Source organism: Podarcis melisellensis, assembly GCF_964234715.1.
Source record: "Podarcis melisellensis genome assembly, chromosome: 9".
In the NCBI taxonomy this organism is placed as follows: Eukaryota; Metazoa; Chordata; class Lepidosauria; order Squamata; family Lacertidae; genus Podarcis; species Podarcis melisellensis.
In genome coordinates this window covers 22,887,068-22,909,564 of record NC_138541.1, presented here as the reverse complement: position 1 = coordinate 22,909,564, position 22,497 = coordinate 22,887,068, and the positions used below count along the sequence as shown (strand labels likewise).

Here is a 22,497-nt window from a genome sequence, read left to right as displayed (position 1 = left end):
CTAAAACTCAGTGAAAGGTCACCTGAATGAATTATTCCTCAAACTCCCCCTCTCCCATCTTTTAGACATAAAACCATTTGTTTGCCAACACGTCTCTTTTCCTCCTTGCTATTCATTGTGTCTTGATGGGATTGCACCCAAGTGGCTCTGCTCCATAAATATGTTCGGAACAAGCATAAAAGCTCAATTGTCAAAAAAAGAGAGAGAACTTTGCAAAATATTTATTTTCAAGCAACATTTTTCATCTGGTTGTTTTTGCTCTTCGTTTCCCCGCCACTTGAAAAATCATGGGGAAACTTATTGAGAGAATTGAGACATATGCCCAAAATGTGCCATGGTTAAAATGGGGGATGATAGCAGAGACTCACATGCACATCCTACTCTCAATGTCCCCGTATGCATTTGCCCTTGTGTGCATCAGCCTTGACCCTCCCACTTTCTCATCTACAGGGGTCTTTTATTCACATGGAATTCTCCATTCATTAGGGGACTAATAACAACAACAACAACAATAATAATACTTTATTTATACCCTGCTCATCTTTTAAGTGCCTGCTAAAAACTTTTTTATGCCACCAAGTCTATGCAGGCAATTAAGAGTCCATTTCCAACAATGGTTTATTGATGCATGCTTTTAACTTTTCAATGCTTTTCTGCTTTTAATTTGTTTTTGACTTTTTATGTTTTGTTGTATAGCTTTTATCTTTTAAATGTTGTATATGTTTTGTGATTTAGCGGTGTGTGTGTGTGTGTGTACACACACACCATACTTTTCCGTGTATAAGACTAGGGTTTTTTTTACTTTAAAAGAAGGTTAAAAATCAGGGGGTGTCTTATACACGGATAGTGCATATGCCCATTTTCTAAATTTGGGGTACCCAAAAGTAGGGGACGTCTTATATACAGAAAAATATGGGTATTCAAATTAGATTGAACCTAAGGTAGCAGACAACTCTCTCCATATTTTGGTAGACAGTCACTTCCTTTACCCTAACTAGATCCTCAGTTCTAGCAAATCGGGTCTAGTTAATTATAGACACGGACATAGATGCAACAGGTTTTGTGACTCATTGGAGATATACTGTAGTCCCAAATGTTGAAGCAAATAAAGATGAGCTCGCAAAGAGTCCATGTGACATTTTTGAAGGGTACAGTCCAAGGAAATGTAAGCCCAGGGTTGTCCCAAATATTAGCGATATGGGCTTGGGCTGCAAGTTATATCTGAAGAGGACGTAGCCCATACATAAAAAGGGAAGACAACTGAGAGAACTGGGAGCTAATTTGGTGGCAGCAAACTAGATTTAGGCAACAATCCAACCAGTTTCTAAGGAGTAAATTGCATTGTATTCAATGGTCCTGATTCTCAGGTACATGAGTTAGAATAGCAGCATTACAGCACACGTCTACTCAGAAATAACTCTTGTTGAATTCAGCGGAGCTTCCTTTCGGGAAAGTAAGGTGATGAGTTCAGCCTTAGCAACCCTCATGAACATATGAAACTGGCTTATGGTGGGTCAGACCATAGTCCATCTAATCAGTCTGGCTTACTCAGACTGGCAGCGCTTTCTATGGGCTCTTTGTCTGCAGGTTGCTGGAGATTCAGTATCTGCTTTGTCACTGAGCTGTAGCCCCTCTGGAGAGCTCAGAGAAAGCGCAGAGATTGCTCCATAATGCGCTCAGAACTGAGTTTTGTGCTCCTGATAAAACAGAGCCCTCAAGGTCCTCGCAGTGCATCAGTTGCAAGTAATTACAGAAGCTTAATTTATCCAAATTGATCATTATGGCTTATGCTTTTAATAAAACCCAAACCCTCCAGCCCTTCGTTTTTATTAACGGCAAACTCCTCTTGAAGTCACGACCACCACCACGTTCACTGCAGCCGAAGCAAGGAAATAGGTCTAAATCTTACATCTCTGAACAGAATATCAAACCCCAGTGATGTTATTTGAACCTGGCAAAGTCACTTTGAATTAAAATCCTTTTTATGTTCTGATAACCATCTTACTTTCTGGAAAGATAGAGAGTACGAAAACATTAAATAATCTATTCAATCAAAAAATCACGTTTGCTCATATTTACCTTATTGGAAAATATTTTGAAGACCATATGGGAAGCAGCTGATTAATTTCATAAGTTATTATTTAATGTGGCTCACATTAAGGTCTTAAGAGTTCCCTTCTGAAAATGTGTATGCACCCTCTAAGCCTAAAATAAGGTATTTCCTGTCAATTTCACTTTAAATTAGAGACAACAGCCAATTTCCTTCCATTTGCTAGCCTGAAATATTCCTGCAATTACTACATGCAAGCACCAGTGAACTGAAATCATAAAATATATTCTGCATGTGAAGTGAAATGAGGCCACCCAAAGGAAAGATGAATCAATGTGTTGCTCTTGTTCAGCCAGAGATGGGGGAACCAATTTTGTCCAGGACCAAACTGGCAACTTCAATTGGACAGCAACAGTATTTAAAATGAGTGTAAAATATGGGCTTGTATTGACACACACAGTAAGCACCTTCACAGAGGAATATATTGTCTCCCCACTCACATGCATTTTATGCATTCTCACTGTCAAGCAGCAGTAGCAGCAGTATTTAAAAAGGGAGAGCAACAAGGAATTCATTGGTGGGGAAGATGGTTTTAGAAGGTTGGTAGGGCCAGCGCAGCCGTCACTCTGTGCTCTGGCAGTTTCACTTGCTCTGACCTATGACTTCACAATCCCTGCATCATATATATATATCTACATCTATATTCTCCGTTGTTCCAGCTACAATTGGCTCAAGACATCTAGTGCTTTGCAGGTCAGTTTGGGAAGTCTGCACACTCTCTATGGGTGGATGGTAACCTTTTTGATTTTTATTTCTGCAAAACTGAGATCTGGTAGTGAGATTGCACTAAGTCTTCCATCTGAGCTTGAACAATAAACAGCTTCTCAAAACCTTGCTGTACATTGCTCAGTTCCTAGACTTAAGTGTCCTGCACTCACCATTTCTTAGGTTGTGTTGCACTATGATTTTATCCATTTTTTAAATTTGAAAAATCATAATTGTGTTTTAATGTTGTAACCCACCCTAGAACCTTGGGGTGAAGGGTGGGTTAATAATAATAATAATAATAATAATAATAATAATAATAATAATGAATTCTCTACCTCAGCCGGGGGCCTCCTCATTATAGAAGCCACTCAGAGTTGCTGGGGAAACCCAGTCAGATGGGTGGGGTAAAATCACCACCATCATCATCATCAACATCATCAGGGAAAACACAAGTTGCAAGGATTAGCAGTTTCATGAGGCATCAGAGGCATAGCTAAGTGTGAGCTATGACACTGAGCCAACAAGCAATACTACTGGGAGGACAGGTCAGGACCAGCATTTAGCTGGAGTCCCCAGACTGGTAAGCAAATGGGCACACCTTCTAGTGGGCTCGCTAGGTGAGATTTGTGTGTACTCGTGTTGGTGTCTCCTTGTCCTAGCTGCCAGAAGTGCGATGGGTGCCATCCCTCCACCAGATATACTCCCTGCTGCCTAAATGGAGAAATTACTGTATTTTTCCGTGTATAAGATGACCCCTATTTTTTTAACCCAAAATTAATAAATTAAGTTGTTTAGCTTTTGGGGTGGGGGAGGTCACTTCCACCAATCGCTCACCCGCCTGCCTGCCACTGCCGATCGCTTGCCACAGCCACTGCCGATCACACACCTTGCCACAGTCGCCGTCTGCCCGCCCGCCGCCACCAGCAGCCCACCTACCCACTTGCCACAACCGCCAATCGCCTGCTCGCCTTGCCACAGCTGCCAGTCGCCTGTCCAATTGCCGCAGCCACATCCAATCGCCAGCAGGCCTTGCCACCAATCACCCGCCCAATCGCCGCTGCCAATCTCCTGCTTGCTGCTGTCATTAATCACACGTTCCCCCTCTGCATTCATTCTCTATGTATAAGACGACACCCAATTTTTGCCTTATTTTTATTTATTTTTTAGCAAAAGGCATCGTCTTATACAGGGGGAAATGCACTACTTTGTAACTGTATAGCTGGAGAAACTAAGGAGGCATGTCTAAGGGAGGTAACAGGAGGCACTTCTAAAAGCTTGCCTGAGCCTTCTCTGGGGGGCAGGTAACCACCGTCTATCCTACTGAGACCCTCCCCAGGATCAGACATCTATTGGAGTTCAGAAACCACTATCCAAACCCACTGGGATTCCTCCTCATGGTCTGCCCACCACCTCCATGACACCTCAGAGGGACTTGTAAACACCCCTGATTTTCATCTTCCTTGAGTGATTGTGCCTTGAATTCTGCTAGTGCCTCTTGCTTGCCTGAATAGAAGATAGAGAGGGAGTGTAGCAATGTGCCTATCGTACAAAACAAGAAGCAAAAATAACCATTTACAGTCATTGGTTCAACCACTTTTGCTGCTAGCCTTGTCCACCTCTAGCATGTGCCCACCCCCATCCCCTGGTATACAACCCCTTTAGACCTTCAGTATTCTTGTGCTTTCTTCTTCATTCCCTACCAGTTCTGTGACCCTTCTGATAGCATTGCTTCTTGGACCATTGGGGAAAGTCAAGGTCACACCAAGGTCAGCCATCCAGCATCAAGGAATTCCCTGCCCCAAGTGCGGGACAAAATAGATTCAGAACAATCTGGATTTAAGCAGGTTTGTGATGACTTTTCTGAATCAAGACCTGAAGGGGGGATAAAGATCCTAAAGGACAGAACACTTAGGTGCAAAAGAAAAGCTATCCATCATATTTCAATATTTTGGCTCACCTGTATGATAAGCCTCTGGCAAAGAGCAGTGACATGTCACTAAATGTGTTTCCTATTTTGCTTTAGAGCATCAAGCATTTAGACTAATTTTTCTTGACATTTCCCTCTTCGTATCATTACCATTTTTTTCATCAAAAGAGAGAAATGCAATAATATAATAGATCCCCATGAGACACATTTTTCCACTGTGAAGAATTTATATTGAGAGCCTTGTCTAATACAAAACAGAAAAAAGAAGACAACATAATACAAATCATGTCTCTCACTTTCCCTCCCATCCAAATTTTTCTCTCCCTCTTCAAAGTATTATGATATCTATCCAGGCATATCATGAGATTGCAACTGTACTTGCAATTAGCTCTCATCTTGTAATGCTTTTGTTTTTTGCTTTTTATATAAACAAGGTTTGGGAAAATATTGAAGATTCCTCATCTCTAACCTCAACCCTCTTGCAACAATTTTTTGGGGGAAGGGGAGAAATATCAGCGAATATTTAATAAGTTCATTGTACCCGTGAGTTTATTTTTCTAAACACACATCCTTAATAAATTAAAAGATTGTCACTTTTTTCATTGGTTGAAAGCTACAATTTGAGTGCAAATCTCATTGGCTGGGATATTTTCTTTGGACAATATAATACAGCATACTCACACTGCAGAATATTAACTACATAAGGTTAAGAACCCCTTACTCCATCCATGGAGATGTCTCTCAGGAAGAATATCATGGAGAAGGGGCAATTCAGTTGAAGAAGTAGTTACCAACAACAACAACAACAAAACTCTTAGAAATAAGAACCTAGATTCAGCCTAGGTTTTGCAGATGCATAGTTTTATTTTAGAGTTTCTTCCTCGCATACAGCTACAGTGGTACCTTGGGTTACAAACGCTTCAGGTTACAGACGCTTCAGGTTACATACTCCACTAACCCAGAAGTAGTACCTCTGGTTAAGAACTTTACCTCAGGATGAGAACAGAAATCCTGCGATAGCAGTGCGGGAGCAGTGGGAGGCTCCATTAGCTAAAGTGGTACCTCAGGTTAAGAACAGTTTCAGGTTAAGAATGGACTCCCCAGAATGAATTAATTTCTTAAGCAGAGGTACCACTGTATACACAGACTATTGTTACTTCTTCCAGAATTACCGCTCTCCTTTCCACTTACAGCAAGTTCTAGGATGCACTAATTTGTGCTTAGCTCAGAGCATTTTCAATTTCTAGCTTGGATCAAGGAATAGATCAGCCATCATGGTTGCATTTGCGTCCCTCTCCATCCCTTCCAGAAAGGACAGCCAATTTCTCTGGGACTGCAAAACTGAAGGGAAGCATACTCTGGTCCTATTTTCCATAAGAACCCCCTGCTTCCCAGAAAGAACACAATGACCAGGGGAAATGGCTCAGGACTGCAATACCTCAAGGACCGCCTCTTTCCATATGAACCTACCCAGACCCTGAGATCATCTTCTGAGGCACTTCTTCATGTGCCTCCTCCTCCACAGGTCCAGAGGGTGGTAACATGAGAACGGGCCTCCTCTGCAGTGGCTTCCCATCTGTGGAATGCTCTCCCCAGGGAAGTTCTCCTGGTGCCTTCATTATACACCTTTAGGTGCCAGGAAAAACATTCCTTTTAAACCAGGCCTTTGGTTGATTTGACTGACATCCTATGCCCTTTTAAGATGTGTTGGGGGAAGGCTGTTATTGGGTTGTTGTTGATTTTATTTTGATTATGTATTGTCTGGTTTTATATTCTGATTTTATTCTGTGAACCACCTTGAGACCTGCGGGTATAGGGCAGCATATCAATTCAAGAAAGAAAGAAAGAAAGAAAGAAAGAAAGAAAGAAAGAAAGAAAGAAAGAAAGAAAGAAAGAAAGAAAGAAAGATGGCCCCATCGAAGAATGGCCCTACCATCAGGTAAAGTGAGATGCTGCCCCCTGAGGCAGATGTTGTGGAGCACAGAGTAGGTAGGGCAGTATGTGCCACATGAGCTGCCCTTCACCCCCCAAGTTAGCACATTGCCCTCAAGTACAGCAGAAGCTGCTGGTCTGTCCACAGTGAACGTAAGAATATATAGGATATTGCCTTATGCCAAGTCAGAGCATTGGTTCACCTGGCTCAATATTGCCCACATTCACTGCCAGTGGTTCTCTAGGGTTCCAAACCTACCTGGAGGTGCCTGCGATTGAACCTGCAAAGCAAATGGTCTACCACTGGGCTGTGCCTTTTGCCTTGCACACTCTGGCTCCATCCATCAACAAAGTGTTGAAGTAAGATTTAAGTGCCCTGTTCCAGCTGGTTTCTGTACATGGTACATCTCACCCTTTGCTTCATGGAGCTGACTCTGGTCCCATCCATCTGCTGCAGGGATCTTGCTTCTCCACCCCTAGAAAGAACATTCTGTTCCAATTGCTAGATACTATGAGACTGTGGATATGAAGGAAATCACACTCCGGCCCTATTCAACAGCCAACAGGATGAGGAGTGCCAGGTTGTGTGGGTTTGCGGTTTGTGTGTGTCTGCCTGTCTGTGTGTGTGTGTGTGTGTGTGTAAGCTATTCTTGAGAATCACTCAACTGAAAAGTGGGATAGAAATCTTCTAATTAACAGTTGAGACTGGTCAAACCCAACAGGCTCAAAAGGCATTACTAGTGGCTATTTAGGGACTATGTGTGGGCTAAATAATGGGGGCAATTTCTCCCCTTATTTGCAGCCTTTCCCCTGACCTATTCCATGTAGTTTTGTGGTTAGAGTGTAGTACTAAGATCTGGCAGACCAGGTTCAATCTCCATTTCGCCGTGAAGTTCAGTGGGTGACCTGGGTGACCACTGTCTCTCAGCCTAATCTTCTTGTTGTTGTTTAGTCGTTTAGTCGTGTCCAACTCTTCGTGACTCCATGGACCAGAGCACGCCAGGCACTCCTGTCTTCCACTGCCTCCCGCAGTTTAGTCAAACTCATGCCGGTAGCTTCGAGAACACTGTCCAACCATCTTGTCCTCTGTCATCCCCTTCTCCTTGTGCCCTCTATCTTTCCCAACATCAGGGTCTTTTCCAGGGAGTCTTCTCTTCTCATGAGGTGGCCAAAGTATTGGAGCCTCAGCTTCAGGATCTGTCCTTCCAGTGAACACTCAGGGCTGATTTCCTTAAGAATGGATCGGTTTGATCTTCTTGCAGTCCATGGGACTCTCAAGAGTCTCCTCCAGCACCATAATTCAAAAGCATCAATTCTTCGGCGATCAGCCTTCTTTATGGTCCAGCCTAATCTAATTCTCTGTATTGTTGTAAAGATAAAAGGGAGAGGGGGAGAACCATACGCATCATTTCAACCTCCTTGGAGAAAAGGTGAGCTCTAAATGTAGTCATAGTAACCCTTCCCATTGGTTATATAGAAAAGAGGCATCATTTGGAGAAACTATTTAGGAGGAAACGCAATTGTCTTCCACCCAGAACAAGATGCTGGCCCTGGGCATCCTCAGTTGTTTAAGACTACCCACTGGCCTGAGATTTAAATCAGGGATTTCCAGTGCACTTCAATAGTCCTGGAATATCTTGCAGCCTAGAAAAATCTGTTCCCACATGAGCTTTCTTGGGCTTATTGAAGATCATGCTGCAATAAATTTGTCAGACTTTAAGGTGCCACAGCCTCTCTGATGTCTTAATGTCATTAAGACATTATTAAGATTATGGCAATAATCTCACAGCCTTAATGTTCTTATAGGCCTGCATTTCATCAAAATCATCAGGGCCTTCATCATGTTCAAACTGCTAACTTCATTTGGATCAAATAATTACTGAAAGAAATCTTTTTTAAAACTCCATAATGGAATCCAGAGGTTCACGATGAATGTTTTTTGTGTCTGTGTGTTACCTTTCGGAACTGATGGGGAAATAGTTTTCCCTTGGGAGCCCCAATTGAGAGGTAATGGGGAGGACACGGGTCTTTCTGCTTCTCAAAAGCAAACAAACCAAACAAATAGCCTTATATTAGCGTTCTTCCTTCTGGCTGTGGAAATGAAGCCATTTATCAGCCTGCTGAATGTGATCTGTTTCTCCTTTGTAAACCTTTCAACACAAGACACATTTGGCTGGGCTCCTCCCTGTCCCTTGGGAGAGTCGTCTGGAATACAACCACATTACCAGCAGGATTAAACCACCACTTGTAAAGAAATGGATCCATTTTCATTTGGTTCCTTTAAAAACTTTAAAACAGCCTAGAGCTGTCCTCAAAAAAACACACATACAAAATGGAGCATTTTTGCATGTTTCTCAGACTTTACAAGTCCATTTGAAAAGAAAAATGACCAGTTTGGCTTTTAGAATTTAAGTGTGCTACAGGCCGGAATGTTACTACTGTTATCCTTTTGAACAAAACTACCAATTGTAGTATAGGGATGTGGGTGGCGCTGTGGGTTAAACCACAGAGCCTAGGACTTGCCGATCAGAAAGTCGGCGGTTTGAATCCCCACGACGGGGTGAGCTCCCGTTGCTCGGTCCCTGCTCCTGCCCACCTAGCAATTCGAAAGCACGTCAAAGTACAAGTAGATAAATAGGTACCGCTCCGGCAGGAAGGTAAACAGCGTTTCCATGCGCTGCTCTGGTTCAGCTTAGTCATGCTGGCCACATGACCCGGAAGCTGTACACCAGCTCCCTCGGCCAATAAAGCAAGATGAGCGCCGCAACCCCAGAGTCGGTCACGACTGGACCTAATGGTCAGGGGTCCCTTTACCTTTACTTACCAATAGTAGTAGTAGCAGCAGCAGTAGTAATTTTATTTGTACCCTGCACATCTGACTGGGTTGCCCCAGCCACTCTGGGCATTGAGTTTAAGAACTCACTTTCAAAACATGGTTAACAGTGATAGGGCTGCCATACGTTTGGATTTTCCTGGACATTACTGGGAATTAGACATTAGGTGGAAGTGACGTCCAGAGGAAATTTTCTTAAGCCGTAGAACCTAGAAAAAATGTGAAGCACAGAGCTAAGATCCAGCCATGGACAAAATGCATCACCTAGGCTAAGTGACACAGACGGCGGCAACATTGTTGGGCTTTCAGCACACACTAAAGACTTTGTTTTCCCATGCTTTCAAAGGCCATATTTCATTTGATTTCATTTTTTTTTTCACCCTCTAATATTTCTGCATTGTTATTGCTTTATTGTTGGCTTTTCATTGTGATTTCACTATTTTTTTGTAACATTATATGTCTAAGAAGGCCTTGTTTTCCATTTTATAATTAATAATAATATTATTATTTGTACCCCGCCTATCTGAATGGATTGCCCTGTTTTCATTTCATGCAGCATTGTTCCAGTGCTGCTGCAGTTGGTCTTCCACCAAAAATGAAGGTCTCACTGTGGCAAATGACATAACTTAAGTAATTTACATAATTAATCACATAAATTAAATTGTCATTACATTATTCCATTCATTATTGCAAAGGGATGGTGAGAGAAATAATCAATTATCTTTTGCTGACTGAATGCATCAACAACAATGAAATCACATTTGCTGAATTAATTTATGTTCTGGATATGGGATGAATAGGTGTGTATCAGCAATTTGCACTCCCATTTCTTTTTTTGTTAGAATTCTTCAGCATCCCTACTCTTATTGATACGTTTCCTTTCTTGTAAACCATTTGGAGGTCATTTTGACAGAGAAGGCAATAATAATAATAGTAGTATTTAGACCCTGCCCATGCATTTAGCTTGCACACTTTCATCCTTACATGGCTGAAGGCAGACCAGTTGAAATTGCACAGGTTAACTCCAAGCAAGGCATAGAGCTTGAAAGTTCTTTTAGCACTGGGTCCACTTGGGATTAACCAGCATGAAAAAGGCTTTTAAGCACTCCACCTTGCTTGGAGGGTGAAGCCCATTTTAGCCCATCAGCTCCCGGATGCTCTTGAGAGACCTCATGGGGCCATGACAGGATGGTCAAAAGCTAAACATTACCTGGTCATGTTTTAAATATTAAATGAATGCTATGAAAAGCTCTCTCTGTGTGTGTTGACCAATAAGCCATCTCACTAATAATATTACATTGGAAAACTCCATCAGTTCACATACAGGCAAGTGCTCAACGTTATTCTGGAGATAAATAGCCTGTGCTGAATGGCCCATTAATGGAGCATTTGTTGCCTCCACAACACTCCAAAGCTAGTAAATGGAATATGGGGTAATTCAAACCATACAGAAAATGCAGGCTTGAGCATTAAAAATGTTTCATTAGGATTTATGGTCAATGCACTTGGATACCCAATCTTCAATATGATAAACAACAACCAGCTACTTTTAATTTAGATGTGTCTAGGTGCCAAGAACAATGGGGAGGTGGGAGGAGGGGACCATTTCCGAGAGGCACACAACCTCCCAGAAACAAGTAAGATGACACTAGTAATTGATCCTGAAGTTATGTGGATTTTTTTTTACAGTTTTACCATCCCATTATCCTCTGTTTGTTTATATTCCTTGCCACATTTTAACTAAAGCCTCTGCTGTGTGGGGAAGCTGCATGTTTGTTGATAGTGGCTGCATGGCGGTTACAGGGATACCAGATGTCTCTCATTTTCATGGATGCCCTTTAAGTTGTTTTTACTTTGGAATTGCACAGAGGGCGAAATGCACCTCCTCTTCCAGAACTCCTATGTGTACATCGAGGATGGGAAAACTGAGGCACAGGGGGCCAAATGGCCCTCCATCTCTTTCTACCTGGCCCTTGGGCTTCTCCCAACCCATACCCTTCACCAGACCTGCTTTGTACCCTCCTTGAGCTTTGTTCTGTTTGGGGTTTTGTCAATACAATAACAGTATCGTTGAGTTGGAAGATGGGTCAAACAGTCGTCTTGTCTAACCCCCTGCAATGCCTCCCTGGAATCTGTCCTTGAACTCTGATAGTGCTGTTTTCTTGCCTGGCTGGAGAAGAGATCAGGGTGTGAGAGGGCACAGAAACTAGCCTACTTGTACAGAAGTAAAATTCACATTTGTTCTGCTGCCCACTTTTTCCTCTGGTCGCACCCACAAATGGCATGTGGCCCTCAGAAGTCTGGCTAGCAGAGAAAGCAGCTCTCAGACCGAGAAAGGTCGCCCACCCCTGGCACAGATGGCCAGAAAGTTTCATCCCATTCCCAGCATCCTCTATGACAGCGCAAGGGATCTTGGGGGCCACCCTATTCAATGCCACTTGAGACCAACCTAATGTTCGGGTCAGTTCTGGGTCTCTTGGGCCACCAAAGAGGCCATTCTCTGTTTCCCATCCTCCTTGCCAATTGTATTTATACAAGCAACATTATTCCTATAAACACACCGTACAGAGTTTATACAAAGTTATGTTCTGTCAAAATCTGAGCCGCTGAATCGTTTTGGGAAGGTTGCTTGCAAAAAAGAAAGCCATATAGGTTTGCTTAAAACCATAGTGTTAAAATAAAGTTGGCTTCCCATCCCACATTTAACCACGGCAATGAGTGGCCTGATTTTCAGGCATTTTAAGCACCCAGATACCCCTATAAAAAGGCTGGGGATCTTTTCCAAAGAACCTTTAAGCCAAAATGACTGTGGTTAAAAAGTGGAAATAATCTTCAACGTGGGATGGGGTTGGGGAATGCCTTTGTGTTCCAGGGGAAATGGGTTTCAATTTAAAAGTGTTCAGCTGACTTATACTTGGCTCATGCGTAACATCCATGGATTTTTCACCAAGACTGTGAAAGGGCAGCTAAGAATAGCTATGCTAAATGTGTGTGTGATTAAATTGTCTTAATGAAAAATGATGGGGTTGTGGGGGGTGCAAGGGCAGAATGCTGGCACAATTTCTGCTTGCAGAGCTGTCGAAAATCAGAAATAATTGCCTAATCCTACGAGAGACTCTGCTGGCAAATAAATAAAAAAGAAAGTGTGTTAGATGGGATGTAAACACTGCTAATGCACAGTCATGACCAGCACCATCATGCCGGAAGCTGGTCTACAACATTGTCCCACCAACAATTTGCTGTGGGTCAATGTTGCCATGCTAGAAAATGCTACTGGATTGGCTCCAGAGTTAAGGACATGTATGGATGGGAGAGTAACTAATTCAAGTTGCATTTTGATGCCAGCAAACCTCACATTTCCTGAATTAATATGTAAACCAGAATGCAACTAGCTATACTTTGGAATTCACACTTCTCCCAATTTTGTGAGGAACTTATCCAATCCAAAACTTTGCACAAAAAAATGGATACAGCAGGGGAGAATGCAAACAAAAATTAATACACTGGTGATTTGTATGCTGCTTTGCCACACACCCACCCCCAAAAAACCACATGTTCAAAGCAGCTTACAACAAAGCAAACAAATGCACTTCAAAATCAAACACCGTGTATTATGTTAAAGGAGATAATTTGCCAAAATGTGTGCATTAGGCAAAACCATGTACAAAATGCTTATGTTAGAAGAAACGGGTGCTGGAACTGTAGTTAGGATCACACTGCAACTTGGGTGCATTAATTTCAGTAGGTCTACTCTGCATGTAACATAGCCTCTGGCTTGTATCAAATCATGATGTTATTCACCACTTCATTTTGTTTTTCTTATGATTAAGTCGTATATGGTGTGTGTGTGTGTGTGTGTGTGTGTGTAAAGGTGTTTACTCAGGAGTTGAATTCAGTGCATGCATTCTAACAAGTATGCAGAATATTGTATGATGAGCAAACCACACACTCATGCCTCCCCCCACCCCAATCCTTATGATCCCGTATGGATTATTGTGGTAAACATGACCAGATAATATTATATTATAATTCACATATTATTGGACCCAAGCTGGTCATCCTGCCTTTGGCATTTCCTTGTATCTGAGTGCTGCACCATTCTCTCTTAACCTGTTTTTAAGGCCCAGTATTTTCTTTTGTTTGGTTTCCGAGACACAATTTGTGTGGATGTTATCTCACTTATTTATTGTTCCTTTGGCAGCAGTCCTTGATCTTTTGCCTCTTCTCACTCACAAGTGCTTTCAACAATAGATACTTGGCTGGAACCACTGGATGGAAGTCTGAAGTGCTGACTTTCTGAACGTTGGAGCCCAAAGGGCGGAAATAAAAGTTGTAAGCTCTGTTGAGAGGTAACAGACGATATCTTAATATTTCACTAGAGGCAGATTATAAACCATTTATGCTGCAACCGTAGAAATTGATCTATGACATCATGTCTAAGACTTCAGATTGATCACTTTATGCTCTCAGCGTGTCACTCACTCTTTGAACAAAACTGATTGACAGCACCCTGGAATCAACAGACTGATGCCAATTGACACTTTATCTTTGTTAAGTACTATCTGTTCATCAAAAAGGACACTTGTGTTATGTTCACTGTAAGCTTCTGTGTCTCAGAAGAACTTGGATTTGCATGCATTTTGTATCTTTTGGAATCAAAAGGACTTGCTGAATTCTTTCCCACTCATGTATGAGTAATAAAGATCCTTCAGATCAAATCCATTCCTTTTGCCGGCAGCCCAATTTTTAACTGAAGACAGAACATGGCACCATGATTAATTAGTTAATTCTTCATCCGGCAATGAATTCTTCAGAACGTACTCGCTTTCCTTAGTCATATTGGCTGTTCAACTCCAGACATTCCTGAATGAAATGGATTATCTAGAGTGATTTTGGTCTGGTGCACAACCCTGTTTAGGGACTAAAGCTACCTTGGTCACCTTGAGGGGGGAGTTTCACTAGGAAAGAGCCAGGGGGAGTACAACACAGCCCAAGACCTTTCAACTGTTTTCAGAACTATTGACCTATCCTTCTGAACCAACTGTTGTGGATCAAAATGTGGAGGCACCATATTGTGGCAGTTAACGTAAGAAAATCCAGATAGTCCAGCACTCAGTTCTCAAACTGGACAATCATATGCCATAGGAAGCCTGCAAGCAAGACCTAAGTGCAACAGTGTCCTCTCCACTTGAGCTTCTCAGCAACTGTTATTCAGAGGCATACTGCCCTCTGACAATGGAAGTACAGTGGCACCTCGGGTTAAGTACTTAATTTGTTCCAGAGGTCCATTCTTAACCTGAAACTGTTCTTAACCTGAAGCACCACTTTAGCTAATGGGGCCTCCTGCTGCCACCGCACCGCCAAAGCACAATTTCTGTTCTCATCCTGAAGCAAAGTTCTTAACCCAAGGTACTATTTCTGGGTTAGCGGAGTCTGTAACCTGAAGCATTTGTAACCCGAGGTACCACTGCAATTGTATTTATCTCTGAGAAATGGGTTCCAGAAGCTGGTACTGTGGATCAATTGCATACTAAAAAAATTTGTTGTTTAATAGACTGCTTCATCCAAGTAGGGTACAAGATAAAGCACAATAAAGGTCTTAAAACAATAAAATCAATCCAGCAAACGACAAACAGTGAAACCACCCATACAAACACCAAAAGCAAGCCATTTCATCAGGTATAAAATAACTGCGTTACATCTCAGGGAAAGCCCGTCTCCAACAGGTGCCTAAACATCATGACGCTAGGCACCTGTTTGATTTTGGCTGGTGATTGAGTCCAGATTGCTGGAGGTGCAACACTAAAAACCTGGTTTCTGGCACATGCCTCTGGGGTTATGGTACTTTCAGCTTTGCCCCATCTCAGGAGCACAGGTGCTAGGCTGGGATATATTGGGCAAGGCAAGTCTGTCTTTTGTGCTTTTGACAGGAAACTGGTGTTAAACTATAGCACCCCATTTTGGACAGAATGGCTGACTAGTTTAACCAGGATGTAAGCGCAAAGAAAGGGTAGAAGCACAGGGGTGGAAGAGGACAGAAGGCAGGCAGGGATGATTTTTTGGTAATCTTTAGTAATATGGCACCCTGGGTAAGGCCAAAATTTGGTGCCCCCAAATGAATCTTCTCAACAAAGGATCTTCTCAATTTTGCACCCCTTGGCTCGGGAACTGGCTACACATTTCTAAACCTGGCACCGATGCATTGTTTTGTCTCTCAGTTTTGGCTGCTAAACTATGGTTTAGCAAGCCAGGAACTGATTGCCTGAATTGCACCAATGTGTCCCTTTGAAGTTACTGAAATAATATATTTATGGATTATGCAATGTAATCGCAACTTGCATGCAATTAACGTGAGCAATTTGAACCTTGCCTGATTGAGAGCTGGCTGGTTGAAATTGCACAAATTAATTTCATGCAAGGCGGTGAGCTTAAAAGCTCTTTTGTAACAATGCTTACCTGGGAATCGGGAGAATTACTTTTCAGTAAGGATGCAAAGGCGCTGTTAAATGCTCTTTTTAAATTGATGAAGTATGACAGCTTTAACACTGCTGTTGTTTCATCTTAATAGGTGCGCACCTCTCTTTCCTTACCAGGGTGTCAGTCTTTTCTCCAGCTTCCTTGATGGCTAGCATGAAGCCATCTGCGTCAATGCCTGTCTCATGTTAATCATACTGTTTTGTTTTCCATTCCATGGGCTTATTCCAGTTAACATCATGCAGATCCTCCTTTGTGTTTTCATTATGCTCATCAGTATGGTATTTGATGTGAATACCCTGTCATTTGGAAGGTACAATTTGTTCCACTCACTGGGCACACACTTATTTATTTATTTTAAGTACAGTTCAGAATATTAGCTATGTAATAACAAAGCAAACAAAAAAAAATATTTCCTATATGGGCTTTGGCCTAAACAGTCTCCGAAATGTCAATGTCTGCAGTATAAAAATTGGGGAAGAGGGATATTGCTTCAATATATTTATTTATGTATAAATACATACTAACCGAGATATCCCAATAGCACACATCCCTACTTGTGCAATTGGGACTTCCTTTCCTCTACCCATACAGTCCACCCACATACCATATCTGTTCTGGGGTTCCCTCCGACCCTCTGGAGCAAACATGGAGGACACAGAGGGCATGGAGAGGAGAAAGAAGTCCCATTGCCCAGGTGGAAGTCCTTGCCCTAATGGGATGACCTCATTGCATACAAGCCATAACTTGGCAGTATATATGAATGACATACTGTATAGTAGTCAGGCAGCTGTATTTTCTTCAGGAAGAAAATGCCTCCTTTCTCCACTTCTATGACGGGTTAAGCAGGTGTGGGGGACATGGGTGGCGTTGTGGGTTAAACCACAGAGCCTAGGGCTTGCCGATTGGAAGGTCGGCAGTTCGAATCCCCACGACCAGGTGAGCTCCCATTGCTCGGTCCCAGCTCCTGCCCACCTAGCAGTTCGAAAGCACATCAAGTGCAAGTAGATAAATAGGTACCGCTCCGGCGGGAAGGTAAATGGCGTTTCCGTGTGCTGCTCTGGTTTGCCAGAAGCAGCTTAGTCATGCTGGCCACATGACCCAGAAGCTGTCTGCAGACAAACGCCAACTCCCTTGGCCTATAGAGCGAGATTAGCGCGCAACCCCAGAGTCATCTGCGACTGGACCTAACAGTCAGGGGCACTTTTACCTTTACTTTTAAGCAGGTGTGATTTACATATAGCACTTTGAATACACGGTTTTAAAACATTCGAGGAAATTAGTTGGCAATGTTTACCGAATTCAGGCTCCACACAGAATTGGGTAACCTTTGATTCTACAGTTCCCATCAGCCACAGCGAGTGCGGGCCAATGACCAGAGTTGATGGGAGGTGTAGTTGTGGAGCCCCCTTCCCATAAGAGGTGGTTATGGCATCTTTGTTATGCAAACACCAAAACTCTGTATCCTGGCCTTTGACAAATGAGATGCATACTTCTAGGGCCCATCTTATTTCTGTAATGCCGGTCATTTTAAACTGGTTTTGATATTGTGTTTTAATTGTCATAAACCACCCTGGCACCTTGGGGTGGAGGGTGGGTAAATAAGAATAAACCTGAGGGCCAAAGGTTCCTCAGCCCTGCCTTAGCAGGTTTCTTAACAGAAAGAAAGAAAGAAAGAAAGAAAGAAAGAAAGAAAGAAAGAAAGAAAGAAAGAAAGAAAGAAAGAAAGAAAAGCATGTTTATTGTAATGTATAATTTGGCCAATGAAAGCTGCCCAGTGCAGTTTTTTTCCCATTAGCATGGTAAATATTTCTGTAATCCAACTAAAGCATATAATTGGAACTTGAGTATGTTACTGCTAGAACATGGACCCCAACTGCACAGAACTGTTTCCAGTAGCTACTTACTGCCAAGGTTATTTGTCTTATCACATAAAGGAGAAAGGCTAATCACAAAAACTCCTGCAAATCAAGTTTCTTGAAACTAATTATCCAGTTGCAGTAACCTACTCTGCCTCAACCAATTTCCATATGTATTCAACGAGCATGTAAACTATGTTTTCTTAATCAAATTCTCGAGAATAACTTGATTCTGTGAAATCAAACAGAGAGAGAGAGAGAGACGCTAATACTCTCTAACCCTTGAGGGAATTGGGGACACACTAAGTGGACCCTGAAGTAAAAATCAGCTCCTGGAGGGCACTTTAAGAGGAAGAATCCTGACATTGATGACACTTGTGCCTGCAAAACTAGTACAGTGGAACCTTGGTTCCTGGATGCCTTGGTATTCGAACATTACGGCTCCCGAATGCCGAAAACCCGGAAGTAAGTGTTCCGGTTTTCAAACATTTTTCGGAAGCTGAATGTCTGGTGCAGCTGTCTGCTATAGTTTCTGGGATGTCTGCCCCAATCAGAAACTGTACCTTGGTTTTCAGAGTTCTGGAATGGCTTATGTTCAAGAACCAAGGTACCACTGTGCTTGGATAGGATCATAATTAACTTTTGTGTTTTGCATTTCTCTGAATTTTGCAGTACAGTTCACAGCTCAAAAGACATTTCCAGATGTATGAAATAAAACACATATTTCAGAATAAAATATATTTAGAAATCCAAACACTGAAGTAAGATACATATTAAAAGATGCATTTGCAATAAAATACATATTTAAGAGTTTAAACACAAATTTCTGTATGTTTTTTTTAAATAAAAAAAAATCACAGATTAATACAGAAGCAGGATGGAATGGGTTTTAAAATAAACACATATGAAATTAACAGGAACTGGAATAGACAGATTCACCCATCTCTAGTATTAAGGGTAATAAAATGGAAAAGCTAGGCAAATAAGGATATTTCTCAAGAAGAAATATGTGATGGTAAGGAGGCAACTGTTTTCCTTCACCAGCTTCTTAATCAACTAAATTTACTTGTAACATTTGGTTTCTCTTTCCCTGTTTCCGGGGTGTGAAAACTAGATATTCCAAAGCAATTTGTTGCCTTATTCAGACAGAGATAATAATGTAGGCATATTTGTACTTACTTTCTGGGCTCTGACACTGCTCTTTTTTTTCCTCCTACACCAGCTGGGTACACACCATACATTTAAAGGACATTCTCAACCCCAACCCTGCCTCAAAAATAAGAATCCTGGGAGCTGTGGTTTGGTGAGGTTGCTGGGAGTTATAGTGCCTTCAGGGATAAAACTACAGTTCCCGGGATTCTTTGAGGAGGGAACTGTGCTTTGAATATCTGGTGGCTGTGCAGCCCTAGTCTCACATCACTTCCTCTTATTTCTCTGTCTCTGCTTTGATACCCGTGCAGCCTTCCCTCCCTGTTTCCTAGACGCTGGCTGATCAGTGTCCCCTGCAGGTCTGGCAACCAGAACAAACATTTCATGTGTCTCTTGGTTGAGCCATCCCTGCTCGTCCTTTTATAGAGATGTCCAACATATCTTAAAGCAATTTGACCATATCGTGCATGGGTTTCTTTCGCCAAATTTCCATTTGTGAATTCATCCTGCTTTAATTAAACAATGCAAACAAACACAACATCACTCAGGGCTTGAAATGTGTTGTGGTACTGACATGTCTGTCTGTAAAACAGCCAAATGGATTCACTTGAAAGAAGTTATTTAAAAAAAATAAGAAAATAAAAAAGCTGTTCCTAACTGTGCCTGCACAAGTAACGAAAAGGATAATCAAAGTAGCCATTGTGTACTCATCATCATTATCACCCTCATGTTTAATACCCAAGAGCAGGTTACAACAATTCAGAATTCAGAATCAGAAACAGTTAAAACAAATTACAGTCACAGGAATAGAGTGAGTGCTGAAAGCACATATCTCAAGTGCCAGAGTCCGGGGTAAAGAGACGTACAGTGAAAATGAAGAGGGGATTTCACACCACCACCACAGGACTTAATTCATAGGCTCTGACCCAATAGTGCCCCACCTGTGTTTCTTTCTTCCTGAAGGAAACTTTGAATTTTGTGGTATGGAACATTTCACAGCGATAACACAGTACAGGTGCATAAATCCTAGATTCCATAGTATCACATACCACCAGTGCCAACAGAAATCTCTGTTTCTTAGAACTGAGAGCAAATACGTATTAGATCCCAGAGAAATCCAATTTAGCATCTTTTACCTTTACCCTTTAATAGTCAATGTCTGGGCTTGCTCTTTCTTCCAAGTTGCCATTCTGCAACAACAACAAAATTGCCAGCCTACTGGATCCCCAGAGCCCTTTGTCAGTCACTTTTCTTCACTGTCCTGGCCTGGTCAGCCCCCCACAGAAACACTCAGGAGTCAGGGCTCATGACAGAGCTGCCCCTCCCAATATCCATTTTGCTGCTGGATTAGGTCATGGCAGAGCAGGCCCACCTAGGTAAGCATCTAGGCAAGAGTTGGGAAGCAGGTTCTGCCAACCACACATCCCACAATGTGGAGAATGCAACCATTACATTTAAAAAAATGCTAGTTGGGGCCCCCTAAGCAGAACTATCATCACAGTGGGGGGAACAGCAGAGCCAGAAAGCTTTTTATTCTGTAAAGGTAAAGGGACCTCTGACCATTAGGTCCAGTCGTGGCCGACTCGTGGCGCTCATCTGGTTTATTGGCCGAGGGAGTCGGCGTACAGCTTCCAGGTCATGTGGCCAGCATGACTAAGCTGCTTCTGGCAAACCAGAGCAGCACACGGAAATGCCGTTTACCTTCCCGCCGGAGCGATACCTATTTATCTACTTGCACTTTGGCGTGCTTTCAAACTGCTAGGTTGGCAGGAGCAGGGACCGAGCAATGGGAGCTCACCCTGTCGTGAGGATTCGAACCGCTAACCTTCTGATCGGCAAGTCCTAGGCTCTGTGGTTTAACCCACAGCGCCACCCGCATCCCTCAGTATTTTATTCTGTAGTTGACATAAAACAATGAATTTGCCTTATTTGAATGTGAATTTGTCATCTGATCCAGCCTTCCCCATGCTTCTCTTGAGTCTGTTAACATTGTGTTGCTTTCTGCAATTGCAAAATTCATTTGTTTTGTAATAAATCTTAAGGCTCCTAAAGTTAAATTGGTTAGCTCCAAAGCACTCAGTCCAAACCTTATTCCCTCTGACAAATACAGAGACTACACCAAATTAATATTTATTTGCAAGGGGACAGATGCGTAGTCTGTGCATGTCTGATTCTGAATTAATATACAGTGAGTTGAGGGCCTGGGAGGAAGATGAGCTTTTGAACAAACTGATTCTGTATGGTGCCATCCCATAAGCAGCAAGGAATCAGGAAATTCCAGGCTTATGGTGCCTGGGTCTTTCCTAAAACCACAAAAATAGGCGACTGAATGCAGGCCTTAATATTTTTCATTTGAATATGGCCCTCAGGTTTTATAGGCAACTGTTCATGTCATAGGTACTGCTGTATTTGCAGCATCTCTTGAGAAAGGGATTAGAAAAATCTGTTTGAAACAAACCAAAATACCTAACCATAGCCCACACCAACAGAAGGCAGAACTCATAAGCTAGTCACAGAATTGACAGCAGAGGGGGATGTCTGACAGAGAAGAATGTGTTTTGGCACCCATAATCATTTATTCTTATTTCAAAGAGCAATTGAAACCTTACTCAAATGGACTCATCCACTCCACTGATCCAGTGGAAGGAAATCCCGATAAATAAACAGGAACCATTTTTGCTTCTTTTTACCCCATATCTTAGTAGGGCAGATGCTTTGGAATCAAGCAACAGAAGAGACAATGAAAGAAGCTCCTTCTGTGCTGGAGCAACGGGCCAGACTGAGAGGCCCCATCAGAGTCAACTCTTTTGTATAACCAGTGGAGATCCTATTGGCCCCTTGTGTCACATGATCACTGCTAGATGGATAACTGCAGTACCATGTTCTGGTCACTCTCCAGTGATTGTGGCAGCACAGTAAAGAACAGGATAGCAATTCTCTTCTGATTTCTGCTGTTGGTTGGATGTAGCTGAGGAATAATAGTAATAGTAATAATACCACTGTACTCTCACCCTTTAAAAAGCTGCTGCTGGAACTTCCTATTGCTTGGCAAAGTGAAAAGCATGAAATGATGTTTAAATATCCACAGACACACTGGAAAACTACTTACTTTCCTGTTTTTTCTACTGGTCATCCAAGCACATGGAAGAAGGATGATCAGCCAAAAAAGCATGCCGTATATAATTTGCACCCAGAAACAGTGCTACCTGATCTTTGCTCAGTTCAGTATAGACCTGCATAGGGATTAATCATTGTGAAACCATATGGGAAATGAACTAGGTGCATTATCAAAAATATTCTGGCATCCCTCTCTCAGATAAGGAGAAAAACGAAACAGCTGCAAATCTTGGCATTTGCTACAGAATTCACATCAATATTCAAAGAGACTCAAGCAGATGGAGGAAGCTATGTCAGAAATAAAATTGTGTTCTGAAGAAATGAAAGTTTGTTTTGATTCTGGTCAAGACTGTTCAAGGGTTTGGTTGTTAGTTGATTGGCTCTGATA

At 42.2% G+C, this 22,497-nt stretch overlaps 1 long non-coding RNA gene across 1 annotated transcript; it reads left to right on the top strand.

Moving 5' to 3' along the window:
- Positions 1–2,769: 2,769 nt before the first annotated feature.
- LOC309377858 lies at positions 2,770–14,228 on the top strand. The gene is made up of 4 exons (XR_014171736.1): positions 2,770–2,803; positions 4,522–4,662; positions 6,548–6,684; positions 13,712–14,228. It is a non-coding gene; the product is annotated as an uncharacterized lncRNA (long non-coding RNA).
- The last annotated feature ends 8,269 nt before the right edge of the window (positions 14,229–22,497 follow it).